The sequence below is a fragment of the Chenopodium album genome, chromosome 1 (genome assembly GCF_948465745.1).
Source record: "Chenopodium album chromosome 1, dcCheAlbu1.1, whole genome shotgun sequence".
Lineage (NCBI taxonomy): Eukaryota > Viridiplantae > Streptophyta > Magnoliopsida > Caryophyllales > Amaranthaceae > Chenopodium > Chenopodium album.
This window is the reverse complement of record NC_137834.1, coordinates 54,761,855-54,776,524: the sequence shown is the minus strand read 5'-3', so window position 1 is coordinate 54,776,524 and position 14,670 is coordinate 54,761,855.

Sequence of the window (14,670 nt, the reverse complement as noted above, 5' to 3'; positions counted from 1 at the left end):
TGTTACCCGGCAGCATCCTAGTCCGTTTGGGTTTGGGTAGGTCGGCGACCTTAGGCGGCTGCTGATAGTCAGCCGCAAAGTTATCTTGGTCAGAGCCTGAAGATTCGGCCTTTGACCCTTTGTCGGCCTCATCATCGCCGGCTTCATTAGAGGAGGCAGCTCCCTCGTCGTCTACCTCTCGTACCCCCGAGCTCCCGGAAGTAGAGGGAGCCTCTTCATCAAAACCACTCTCCTCCAAATCCCTCTATTCCCCGTCGGGAACAACCTCATCGGCTGGCACTTCTATAGTGCGCCGGCTCCTAGACCTTCTGGTCGTCTGTTTCGTTCTGGCCATTATGTCATGTACAGACACAGAGAGGGAGGAATTCGGAGATGAGCATATCGGTTCCGACAGTCCAGAAAAGGCACCCCCTGTTCTAGACTCAGCCGTTCCGGGGGACCGGCTGAGTGTCCTAGGCAGTGCCGAGTGAGTGGATTGAGAACTCATCTATATTTTCTAAAAAAACTATGTATACAAGTTGAAAAAGAGGAAAGCTAAAATGGTACAGGCGGTTACCTTACTTTTACTCTGAAAAATCTGAAAACCACTACAACCGGTAAACCGGGTGTTGAACTTCTAGCACACGGAAACTTGAAACTGCTTTGATGCAGACGGAGGCAGATAATCTCTCTCTAGAATCTCTCTTTTTCTCTCTCTAAAAAGTTAAATGTGAATAAGGTGAAGAAAAAGGGGGAGTGTAGACACCCATTTATGTCTCCCCAAAACCAAACCCGGTGATGGGTACCTTTCATGTCGAATCATAATCGAATGAAGCGAAAGTGTGGAAAGTCTAGTGTTGTGGAAAGTCTAGTGTTGCGGAAAGTTTTATTTTCTTTTCTCTTCTCTCTGTTTTTGAAAACTTATTTTTAAGAAAACAGCCAATCCAGTTTGGTTGGTCCATGATATGGGTCCAATAGTAGTATAGTTAGATGGGGCTTGCAAAGACCTTTCCAACAATATATTATAAGCCCAATTCCGATGAATATTGACGAAGTTATGGCCAATTTACTAAACTGGGCCCGGTTTGAGATTTATATACGGCCAAATGATCTAGGGGAGGGCCTAATATGATTTATCATTCCTAATGCAATTAGGAATGGTTTTACTCTTCTAGAATCTTCTAGAAGGTTCTTTTCATTCCTAATTCAATTAGCATTGATAAATTGACTTATGTTGACTTTTCAGAGTTTTAATCAAAATCAAATAGCATTTTCGAGGAAATTATATGATTTTATCCTCCAGTACGGCAAACTTATCTGATTTTCAAAAATGCGTTAAATTTAAGCTTGGTGTCTGACCCCAGGCCTTGGCGCCTGGAACCAGGCCTGGCGCTAGCCATTGGCGCCTGGCGCTAGTGTTGGTGCCTGGCGCCAGCTAGCCAGGGTTGGCGCCAGCTCCGTTTTTTATGCGTCAGACTCTGTTTTGTTTAATTTATCTTTTTTGTTGATTTTCTTTATAAATATCGTCGTAAAAACTCCGTTTGGATGAACCTACAATCAGTTTTCATTCGCGATCATTAATTCTCTAATTCTCTCTTAATCATTCACCAATTCTCATGATCTACAATCAGTTTTAATTAGCATTCATTCATCTTTCTTCTCTAAACTTTGCTTTTCATACAAAATTCCGTAATCACAAGATCTAGAAACGCCTAGCCATATTCGAAGTTGCCTTCGCCCTAGACGTGAAAGGTTTAATTTCTGAGGGTTTGGTCCCAAATCTCTATTTCGATTATTTAATTTAATTGTTTATATTATTATTTTCCTTGAAGTTACTAATGTGTGTATTTTGTAATTAGAAAGAGGTACGAGGCATCAAAGTAAGTGCTTTACTGATTTTATTGATGTTATGATGTAGAAATCATGTTTATATTGTTATTATGATATTCCTAGTATCATGTCTAGGGTAATTTTAATATTAAATATGATTGTTACGATGCTTCCTATGTTCTTCCTAATATTTATGATTGTTAGTATCATGTTAGGGTTAAAGATTTGATCTTTATTGCTTAGTGACATGCTAGGGTTTGTTATTAATCTTGTTAGTATCATGCCTAGGATCTTGCTATTATTATTATGCTTTAATGTTAACATGAATATGATTATGATTATAATTGTTATGATTTATGATGATATTATTATTATTATGATTATTATAATTATTATTCATGATATTTATTATTATTATGTTGCTTGATTATATTTATTTATTGCTTGATCACGCCTTTTATTGCTTGTTTAAAGGGAATTTGTACTTGTAATCACGCTTAATAAGATATTTAATAATCTTGTTTAGGGTTAATGTGATTATAATTCAAGTGATCGCCAATAATAGTTTGTTTGTGCATTAAATTCAACCAACATAGATTAAACAGGTTTAGGGTTAATCCTATTGATTGCATGTTAATCAAAAAGCGCACATGAATACGATCAGAATAAAGTAGAGGCCTATTATTAGGGCAGGTTCAATCTCTTTTAGGTTGGATTTGTACCTTCATCCCCGAACCCTTATTTGGTTCTAGAGCTTATGGAGTTGACGATCTCTTGGATCGTTAAGGGGTGTAACCTTCATCCGATGAACGGTTTACAAGTTCCTAAAAAAACTTGTTGGCGACTCTTTTGCTCTATCTTCTTCCCTTTTAGACGCCACCGTACTTTAGTGTATGATCACAGTGGGGTTCAAGATAGTGGGATTTTAAGGCTTGAATTTATTCCCTACAGGGAGGTAAACTTCTATTTATAGAAGGTGAAAACGAGGGAAATCCTTGTTTGAAATTCAAAATTTAATACCCGTTACCGTTCACCTTTGATAGGTGGATACGTGTCACAGGCCTCACGTGATATGCACGTGAGCCCTGTGAGGGGCAAATGTTTAGGGTAAAAATACCCTAGACACGTGGACCAATGAGAGGAGGCCACGTGTTGAGTTCAGGATGGCCCACGTGGCTTAATATCCTCTTGACACATGGCCCCCTTGGATACATCCCTGAAATGGCGGCCTTCAAGAGCCCAAATCCCAGGAAGCGCCATAAAACGGCGCAGCCCACTAAAATATAGGTCAAGTGACCTTGATAGGGGCACGTCCTCCAATGACCCTATAAATAGGGAGATATTTCCCCATTTTGGGGACACATTCAATCATTTATTACACCTACATTCTCTCTCATCAGAAAAACATCTAAGCTTGGAATCCAAGCAGATCCCCACCTAAATTTCCGTACTCTTTATTCCCTTTCAAGTTACTGACTTGATCTTCGGAGGCGGAGCTCCAACCACCCGTAGTCTCCGTTGTTTTGCAGGTACTACTTAGCCAGACCAGACTTCGTGACGTAACTCTCCCGAGGGACAAAAACACCCAAAACAGGTCTTTTTAAGGTTTGTAACGTGGTTAGGCTAAAGGTTTGAAGAAGAAGGGGATAAAAGCTCAAGACCCTAGATAAGCCCCTAAGGTGTGCAACCTTGCTTTTGAATCATATTATTATGCTTGAGGTTTCTCACTTTTAAATTCTCTTTTATATTTTTGCTCTCTTTTTTTTGCTTTTGATTTTTTCATGTTTAAGTCTTTTTCTATAAGTGTGGGCAATCCCGATCATGCGGTCTATCACTAACTTGGAATTCATATTTCTCAGCCATGGTAACGAGCACTCGATAAGAGACACAATATGAGACGTGTTCATATCAAAGACATGTTCATGTCAAAGACATTAGAAAACTGGCCCTTTTGTACACTTTTATTTTTTTTGCTATTTTAATTTTTGATACACTCAAGCTTGTATATTTGGAACTTGCATGAGCCGCACACCATCCTATCCCAAGGTTAGGTAGATGTGGGTTGAAGAAAGAAAGGTCAATCGTTAGATGATTCTCAAAGTGGTTTATAAAGGAAGGATTATATATTTGAAAGGGTAAAGATGATATGATAGGCTACAAGGGGTGCCTCAAATCATTGGTATACCTTATGCTTAGTTCGACATTTTTTTAAAAAAATTTTTAGCGATGTAATGAGATGATCATATGCAAGAAATAAAATGCTCGTTTAATTAAAAGGAAAAAGTAAAAGAAAGTCCTACAAAATGATTCTAAGGGAAAAGGAAAGATGCCTTATTGGGGAAAGGAAGAGTGAAAATGAAATAGAAAAAGAGGTCATGAAATCTTGTAGTTGAAACTCGCTTCGTGCCTTGTGCCATTTTCTTTATCATCACCCAGTCTTCTTGCTAGCTAGAGGCAATGGGATCTTGTTTGCTTCTATGAGATCTTGAATGAGATTTTGAAACCTGTAGCATTCATCCGTGGTATGACCGTTTCCTTGATGGTACTTGCAATAAGAGTTGGGATTCCATCTCGAAGATCGATTTTCTGGCGTTGGATCTTCAGTAGGGCCGATAGGTTTGATTAATCCTTGACCATAGAGACGATCGAAAGCAACGTCATAGGTCATTCCAATGGGTGTGAGCTCTCTTTTGGGTTTCTTTTTAGATCCTTGATTATCCATGGCTAAGACTTTATTGTGGTCAAAGGTACTAACATTGTTACTAGAGTGGGCGTTTTCGGAAGAAGAAGGATTGTCGTTCTTCTTTCCTTTCCTGCCACTATGGTTACTATTTTTAGTATCTTTTTGCTTTGCGAGGTCATCTTCTATTTAAATTCCTATGTCATAGACGGTTTTGAAAGTATTCAAGTTATGTTGATATTTCAAATGCTTCGAATACTTGTCTTGAAGATTCTTGATAAACATCCTTACAGATTCTTTTACGGTGGGCACCTCAATCATTTTAGCGGAAGTTTCCCTCCACTTATTAAAGAAAGAAGTAAAGCCTTCATTCTCTTTTTGTCCTAGCATCTCAAGTTGTCTATAGTCGGTTTCGCCTTGAATATTACACTTATATCTGTCAATGAAAGCGTTTTTTATTCCATCCCAAGTAGAGGTTTTCTCTTTATCAAGAGAAAAGAACCAATGTTGACAAACGGTTTCTAAAGACATTGAGAATAAAGAGTGAAAAATATTCTTATTAATCCCGGTAATGTTCATTATAGTTTTAAAGGCCCTTAAGTGAAAGTAAGGATTGTCCGTTGGCTGGAACTTAGGGATGTCATTGGCATTGAACTTTTGCGGAAGAAGCTCCTTGTCCACTGAGACCCCTTGTGAGCTAATGCCCTGGAATCTATAGTCATTGGATATTTTGCTCAAGCTTTCTTGCATGAGCTCCATTTGTTGTTGTTTCACATGGTCATTGATTTAAAGGGTTAAAGCCTTCAACACCTCAGTCACATTAGCCATTTGCTTCTTAAGCTCATTAACTTCTTCTTGACTTGCCATTATCTTCTTAGTTTTTCTTTTTCGACAGACTGGTTTATCAAAAAGTTGAACTTGAACGAAGGTGTTGTCCTTGATTAATCGTCCTTCTCTCCTTGACCAAGCGCTGTAAATTAAACCATTTTATTTGTTTTAATGACTTGTCTCAAATTGACTTTGACTTTACTGGTTTATGAAAAAAGAAAAAAAAAACTAAAATAGGGTGCATATTTTTGGTAATCAAGTATATGGGTTCAAAAATGGTTTAATTGGAGGAATAATATCCTACTAACCCCCCTAAAAAAAATGACGGAAAGCACGCGCATACAAGACTCTCTAGATATGGTCAAAGTGTACATATATATTAGTGTGTGCTTTATTTGTGAGTGCGAGTGACATGCTTTGACTCTTGTATATGACCATGAGACTAAGTGCTTAGACTAAATACTGCCATAAACAAACCGATTAATAAATTATGTAATTAGACTCGTCGTGATGACTCGAGCAAAGAGCTGAACTGTCGCTAAAGCAACAGGACTGTCGCTACATACTGTAGTGCAACGCCAGACGACAAGATTGTCGTACGGCGTTGCACACCAGCGTTTGGCACTGCAGCCCAGATTTTTGTGCCATTACTGGATGTAGGGAATAATTTCAAGCTTTAATCCCACTAGCTTGAACCCCAATGTGATCATACACTAAAGTACGGTGGCGTCCAAAAGAGAAGAAGATAGAGCAAAAGAGTCGCCAACAAGTTTTAGGAACTTGTAAACCGTTCACGAGGTGAAGGTTACACCCCTTAACGATCCAAGAGATCGTCAACTCCATAAGGTCTTGAACCAAATAAGGGTTCGGGGATGAAGGTACAAATCCAACCTAAAAGAGATTGAACCTGCCCTAATAATAGACCTCTACTTTATTCTAAATCGTATTCATGTGCGCTTTCTGACTAACATGCAATCAATAGGATTACCCTAAACCTGTTTATCTATGTTGGTTGAATATAATGCACAAACAAATATATTATTGGCGATCACTTGAATTATAATCACATTAACCCTAAACAAGATTATTAATTATCTTATTAAGCGTGATTACAAGTACAAATTCCCTTTAAACATGCATAAAAGGTGTGATCAAACAATAACAAAAAATAATCAAGCAACAATAATAAATAATAAATATCATAAATAATAATCATAACAATAAAATTATAAAAATAATCATAAATCATGTTAAAGCATAATAAAAATAGCAAGATCCTAGGCATGATACTAACAAGATTAATAACAAACCCTAGCATGTCACTAAGCAATAAAGATCAAATCTTTAGCCCTAACATGATACTAACATGAATAAGCATTAGGAAGAACTTAGGAAGCATCCCAGGAATCATATTTAATATTAAAATTACCCTAGACATGATACTAGGAATATCATAATAACAATATAAACATGATTTCTACATCATAATATCAATTAAAACCATTAAAGCACTTACTTTGATGCTTCGTACCTCTTTCTAATAACAAAATACACACGTTAGTAACTTCAAGGAAAATAATAATCAAAACAATTAAATTAAATAATTGAAATAGAGATTTAAGACCAAACCCTCAGAAATTAACCTTTCACGTCTAGGGCGAAGGCAACTTCGAATATGGCTAGGTGTATCTAAGTCTTTCGAATGCGGAATTTTGTATTTGAGAAAAGGCTAGTTTAAAAAAAGAGAAAGAGAATAATCAAGAAAATCTTAATGAGAGTTGGTGAGAATTGGTGAATATTGGTGAATGAAAACGGAGTTTTTAATACGATATTTATAGAGAAAACCAGCCAAAAAGATAAAATAAACAAAACAGAGTATGACGCACAAAAAACAGAGCTGGCGCCAACCCTGGCTAGCTGGCGCCAGGCACCAACACTAGCGTCAGGCGCCAGGACTGGTTCCAGGCGCCAAAGCCTGGGGTCAGGCGCCAAGCCTATTTCCAACGCGTTTTCGAAAATCAGATAAGTTTGCCGTACTGGAGGATAAAATCATATAATTTCCTCAAAAATGCTATTTGATTTTGATTAAAAACTCTGAAAAGTCAAAAGTCAATTTATCAATGCTGATTGAATTAGGAATGAAAAGAACCTTCTAGAAGATTCTAGAAGACTAAAACCATTCCTAATTACATTAGGAATGATAAATCATATTAGGCCCTCCCCTAGATCATTGGGTCGTACATAAAGCTCAAACCTGGCCTAGTTTGGTAAATTGGCCATAAATTCCTCAATATTCATCGGAATTGGGCTTATAATATATCGTTGGAAAGGTCTTTGCAAGCCCCATCCAACTACACTACTATTGGACCCATATCATGGACCAACCAAACTATATTGGCTGTTTTCTTAAAATAAGTTTTCAAAAACAGAGAGAAGAGAAAAGAAAATAAAACTTTCCGCAACACTAGACTTTCCACACTTTCACTTCATTCGATTATGATTCGACGTGAAAGGTACTCATCACTGGGTTTGGTTTTGGGGAGACACAAATGGGTGTCTACAGAAGCCCCCACTTTGAGTGAGTTTGGAGAAACGCAAGTTTCGAAAAACGAAAGCCAAAGTAGCGATAGGGACGGAGAATGATTCAGAACGTTCTGCGATCCTAAATCACTCTTGTAACGCCGATACCTGCAAAACTATCGTTAGTTAAACAGATAAAAGAGTTAAGAAACGCGTATCTTGCATCGTCGAGCACACGTCTCTGAAAGTAACCGATTGTTGCCGCTTCACTGTTGTTTTGATGACCTCCTACAAGCTAGAGAATGCCATTCCGCTTGAAAACCATCACGATCGTAACTGCTTCCAATTGGAAGATTGCTTCGCCTGAATAGATCCTCCTCCGCATTGATAATATTCCACGTCCAAGGGAACACTATCGAAGATTATTTCTCTTGAAACAATCCTCAATTGTTTGTGACAACTCTCCATAATCTATGGAACGCCATCTTGCTGTTTGTTTTGACGATCTTCCGCAATCTAGGGAACGCCGTCGATCAATGTTGCTACATCTCAAGCCTTTTCTTGAATCATAGTGATAGCCTTTTCAATCATAGAAAAAGTCATCGAAGACCACCCATCTCGTGCTATCTCCTCAAATCTTGGTGATAACCTCCACAATCTTAGCGAACGCCGTCGAAGACCGCCCATCTCGTGCTATCTTCTCAAATCTTGGGTGACAACCTCCACAATCTTAGCGAATGTCGTCGAAGACCGCCCATCTCGTGCTATCTTCTCAAATCTTGGGTGACAACCTCCACAATCTTAGCGAATGCCGTCGAAAACCGCCCATCTCATGCTATCTTCTCAAATCTTGGGTGACAACCTCCACAATCTTAGCGAATGCCGTCGAAGACCGCCCATCTCGTGTTATCTTCTCAAATCTTTGGTGACAACTTCCACAATATTAGCGAATGCCGTCGAAAATAACTTTACTTGAAGTCATTCTCAGTTGTTGCGATAATATTCCGAAGAAAATTACCGAAGACCAACACTTGTCGATCTTTAAAGCTCGCTCGAACTTTGCTTCCGCTATGCCTGTACGTCGGCGCTTTCGTTGCTTTGAACCTATACGTCGGTGCCATTTCTGCTTTTGAGCCAATGCTTAGGCGCTTTAAGCTAAGTGAGACGATCTTTCATCAGGTCGATCACTTATTTGCTGTTGTAATCAAATCGACTACTTAATCATGTCAAATTGCTCATAGGGGCTAACTGGCGTACCAAGGAACCCGAAATCGCTGTATGAAGTAGAAATCACCTTTTGGAGAGGCTTTGAGCTCTGTCGCTGCTGAAATATCTCTGGTGCCAAGAATTGACTCTGTCGCCGAATGCTGTGATAGGGTCTTCCCTGTTCTGCTACACCTGTATTTATTTCGACTATAGAACTTTGCCAATCCCGTTAATTATCTTAGCATTGACCTAAGGTTTAGCATTGCTTGACTCATCGACTTGACACGACTCAAGGTATAAACTTGACTCTCTGTAATCGACTGACTCGAGGTTGACTCGACTCAAAGTGAAATGACACGTGTGACTCATGACCCGTGTGTGCATAGTGTTGATTCAAAAAAGCAAAAAATTTCCGTCATTTTTGTGGAGGGTACCGACTTTCTCCCGAAAAAGAAAGACGCGAAAAAGAATCGAAGTTTTGAAGGTGCATGTTGAATGAGCTTAGTCAAATGTCATTTGATACTATCTCTCAAGGTTCAAGGATTAATCCATCCTAGGTTATCTCAACTGTTGACTCAATGATGAAAGTATTTGGGTAACTTAGGCACGGAGGCTAAGCACTTCATACTTCGATGTAATGTCAATTATGAGTGATGAGTGATGTTGATATGACAAGGCATGCTTCAGCGTTATGTTAAGATTTCATGACAAAGGGTTCCTAAGGGAAGTATATTTGGTCATGTATCTGTGCGGTGTGTGAAAGTGACACTAAAGCTAGGCCGCAAGGGCTAAGTGTGTGGAGAAAATATTATTTGTTAAAAGAGTCAAATGGTGGTGACTCTTAGGTTAGGTAAGCTAATGATGTAGGGATCAAGCCCCCAAGTCTAGCTCTAAGTGAATAGGGATGAGCATAGGAGATCCCTTGATATGATCATGGTGTAAGTGTATGAATGTGAATATGAATGCATGTTTATTACGGCCGCACCTCGATGTGAGGTTGCCTACGTATCCGTTAGGAATCAGGCCGAACGTAGCTCTAGCCAAACCTCGCACAAGTGTGTGTATACCTCAAAAAGGCCTTTTAAGGGTTGTAACGTGGTTAGGCTAAAGGTTATAGAAAAAAGGGATAAAGGCTCAAGACCCTAGTTAAGCCCCCAAGGTGTGCAACCTTGCTTTTGAATATTTGTATTTTCATGCTTGAGTTTCTACTCTTTTTTAGCTCTCTTTTATCTTTTGGTTTAGCATCTATTTTATTTTTATAAGTGTGGGAAATCCCGATCATGCGGTCTATCACTCACTTGGCATTCATGTTTCTCAGGCACGGTACCGAGCACTCGATAAGAGACGCAATCTGAGACGTGTTCTTATCGAAGATATTTTCATATCAAAGACATTGGACACTTACCCTTTTGTACACTTTTATTATTATTTTTTTTTATTTTGATCTTTTGAAATCACTCAAGCCCTTTGAGATTGCATAAGTTACACACCATCCCATCCCAAAGTTAGGTAGATGTAGGTTGAAAAAAATGAAGGGTCTATCGTTAGACGAGGCTCAAAGTGGTTTATGAAGAAAGGATTGTATAGGTGAAAGGAGATATGATGTGGCTACAAGGGGTGCCTCAAACCATTGGTATACCTTGTGCTTAGTTCGACATGGTTTTTTTTTTTTAATGCAATATAATGAAATGAAATGATCATATGCAAGGAAATAAATGCTCATTTTATTAAAGAAAAAGAAAGAATCTACAAAATTAATCTAAGGGAAAAGAAAAGGTGCCTATGCAAGACTTATTGGGGAAAGGAAAAAATGAAAAAGAAAATAGAAAAAGAGGTCATGAAATCTTGTCATTGAAACTCGCCTCTTGTCTTGTGTTGTTTCCTTTATCATCACTCGCTCTTCTTGTTAACTGGAGGCATGGGAAGCTTGTTGTTATCAATCAAATGTTGGATAGCCTCCTTTAGCTTCCAACAGCTCTCAGTAGCATGACCCCTACCTTGATGGTACTTGCAGTGTTCGTCTGGATTCCAACTAGGCAATCTCTTTTCAGGTGCGGGATCTTGAATAGGTCCAATGGGAGTAATGAGTCATTTGGCATGGAGTCCATCGAAGGCAGTATCGTAGCTCATCCCAATGGGGGTGAAGTCTTTCCTTAGTTGCTTCTTAGATCCTTGGTTATCCATGGCTAAAACTTCACTGAGATCAAAGGTACTAACATTGTTACTAGAGTGGGCGTTTTCGGAAGAAGAAGGATTGTCGTTCTTCTTTCCTTTCCAGCCACCGTGGTTACTATTGTTAGTAGCTTTTTTCTTTGCGAGGTCATCTTCGATTTCAATTCCGATGTCATAAACGGCCTTGAAAGTATTCAAATTGTGTTGATATTTTAAATGCTTCGAATACTTCTCTTGGAGATTCTTGATAAACATCCTCACAGACTCCTTTTCAGTGGGGACCTCAATCATCTTGGCGGAAGTTTCCCTCCACTTATTAAAGAAAGAAGTAAAACCTTCATTCTCTTTTTGTCTTAGCATCTCAAGTTGTCTATGGTCGGTTTCAACTTGGATATTGCACTTGTACCTATCAACGAAAGCGTTTACTATCGATTCCCAGGTAGAGGTTTTCTCCTTGTCAAGGGAGAAGTACCATTGTTGGCAAAAGTTCTCAAGAGATAGTGAGAACAGAGAGGGGAAAACCTTCTTATCGATACCCTTAATGTTCATTATAGTTTTGAAAGCTCTTAGATGAAAATAAGGACTATCTGTTGCCTTGAATTTAGGGATGTCAGTGGCGTTGAACTTATGCGGAAGAAGTTCCTTGTCCAGCGAGACCCCTTGTGAACTCATGCCCTGAAATTTATAGTCGCTAGATAGCTTGCTTAGACTCTCTTGCATGAGGTCCATTTGTTGTTGCTTCACGGGATCATCGATCTTGAGCGTGAGTAGCTTCAGTGTCTCAGTCATGTTAGTCAATTGACTCCTAAGTTCATTAACTTCCTCTTGAGTTGCCATTATCTTCTTAGCCTTCCTCTTTTGACAAATCGGTTTATCAAAAAGTGAGACTTGAACAAAGGTGTTGTCCTTGATTAATCGCCCTTCTCTCCTCGACCAAGTACTGTGGAAAAGGAATTTGGGGATATTCATTGTTAATTATTTAACTCAAACTCTATTCAACATGCAATGGAAGGAGGATGTGAAGAAAAATGGAATAGAATGTGAAGGAAAATGATGGAGGTGGAGGGATATGAAGAATTAGGAATAGAATGTACCCCCCAACTCAAATGACGGAAAAAGACCGACTCATGCATGAACCTAAGACATGGTCATGGTGATGTGTACTCAAAGTGTGTGCTAAGACTAGTGAGTGTAGGTGACATGTTAAGACTCTTGTCATGACCATGTGGCTAGACTATGTGACTAGACTCAAGCAAAGACTAAGTTAAGACTTCACGTATATGTATTAAACTGGACAGATTGTGGTATTTTAGTCATAACTTTTTATCTGTGACTCTGATTTAGATGAAACCAACGCCAAATTAAAGATAAAACTCGGGGCTACAGATCCATAGTTTGTACGACTCGTATTTCTTCTTAGAACTCCGGCTATGACCAAAACAAGTTGACGCTTGTGCAGTATACGGGAATAAAAATCCGGGTTGACTTAGAGGAACTATGACTCGATTTTAGGTATATTTATTAGCTCTAATTAATTAATTAATTAATTAAACAAAGTCCTTTAGTCATTAATTAGTTTATTAAGACTTATTTGCAAACACAAGTCAAACCAAACGATTAATTTAGTCACATAATAAGTATGCACAAGTAGGAGATGCACAAGTAGTCAAGTAGTCACAACATGATGCAATGAGTTTGCAACCTAACCATGGCTCTAGTTCTCTAAAGTTCGGGATATGGTTTAGTCAATAGAGGGTCCATGGTTAATTTTTCGGATGCACCGCGCGGAAGCCTAACCGTGAAGGGTTGGCGCGAGTGGATGGGACACCGTGAGCTTTTAGAAAAAACTCGCTTCCATGGTTTGGTGAATTCAACAATCTCGGATGTACCCTTTGTTGCACGGAGCGTTCAATCTGGTAGATGGAGCATGAATTCCCAGAGGGTTATGTCCATATGTAGAACACATATGGGTTTCAGAAAAGTGAGAAAAAATTCAATCAGGAAGTAGGATCGAGCAAACAATACGAAAAACCGGTCGAAATTAGAACGCATATTTCTGGCTCGGTATTGGGGGAAATTGGCGCCAGCAAACAGAGACTGGCGCCAGCTTTTAACTGTAGCGCCTGGCGCCAATACTGGCGTCTGGCGCTTCGACTAAAATGCTAGCGCCAAGCTCTGGCCCCTGACGCTACTTCCCACATGCCTCAGCAGCTTTTTGTGCTCGATAAAATTTTCCAGTTTCCCGCGGTGTTATTTCAGTCCTAGTTGTGAAAGATATTTCTCAAATTTCCTACGTGTAAAATCCTATGTTTTTAACTCATTACGGATGGTCTTTCCAATGAGATCTTTTTTATGCATATGACAATAATGTTAATAAAATTACGCACATGAAATACTTAGAACGTTTCGAGTCTCATCCACTCATTCTAAATCATTGCCGAAACAAATTCAGGAATTAAAATAGAAATCCTCCCCAGTGGATGACAAGGGGAAAATGTATGTCGTTATCTACCCTTCCCCCAAGTCAAACAAAATTTGTAAACACCTAACCAACCTTATATGAATATAGGGCAAGTTAAGGGTCGATCCCTAGGGAATGCAATGATGAAAACTAGAGTCTAAGTCAAGCTACCTCGAAGATGGAGTTGATATTATGGTTGGCACTATGGTAAAATAAAGCAAGTATAATCAAGTAAAACAAAGGTCTAAACACTAGGGATATGGGTTCCACATGCAAGTTCAATGATAATGCTAGTTTAGAGCTCAATCAATTAATTCAAGTATTGCAATGGACAAACAATAGTAGCAATCAAGAGAGTTCAAATGCTATCTCCTATAGGCCAATCTAGGTGTCACTATGAAAGGCAAATCAAGAAGAATCACAAGCAAACCCAATCAATTAGAGCAACTTTCAATTCAATTGTTCATGTCATTAAGAGTTGCAATGCAATCTAGATTAATCTTATAGGTTGATCACTCCTAGTCTAATCAATCACATGCAAAACTATGTCAACCAATTTAATTGCAACAAATCAATCAATCAAAGAGCATCAACTAGCAATTTCATTAATCAAACATGCTTCCCCCTTTCCCTAGCAACTAATCTACTCACTAATCATGGTGAAATTTAAGAACAAACAACTAGATATTGCTTTAATCTTCATTTCTATATCAAAATCTAAGAGAAATCAAAATAATCAACAATATCAAATTCAAATCCAAAGAAGAACAAGCAACAAGCAAAAATTAAATAGCAAGTAAGTAAAAGATGAAAGAAGGAAGAGATTCTCACTAATATTGATGATTGAAAATGAAGAAATCCAAACTTGATTGATCAAATGTTGAGTTACAAATCCAAAACCAAGAACTTCTCTCTAACTTCTCTCTAGATTCTCTCTCTAAAACTAAGCTAATGAAAATTATCAAAAAGTTGGTTTCAAAAAGGAAATACAATT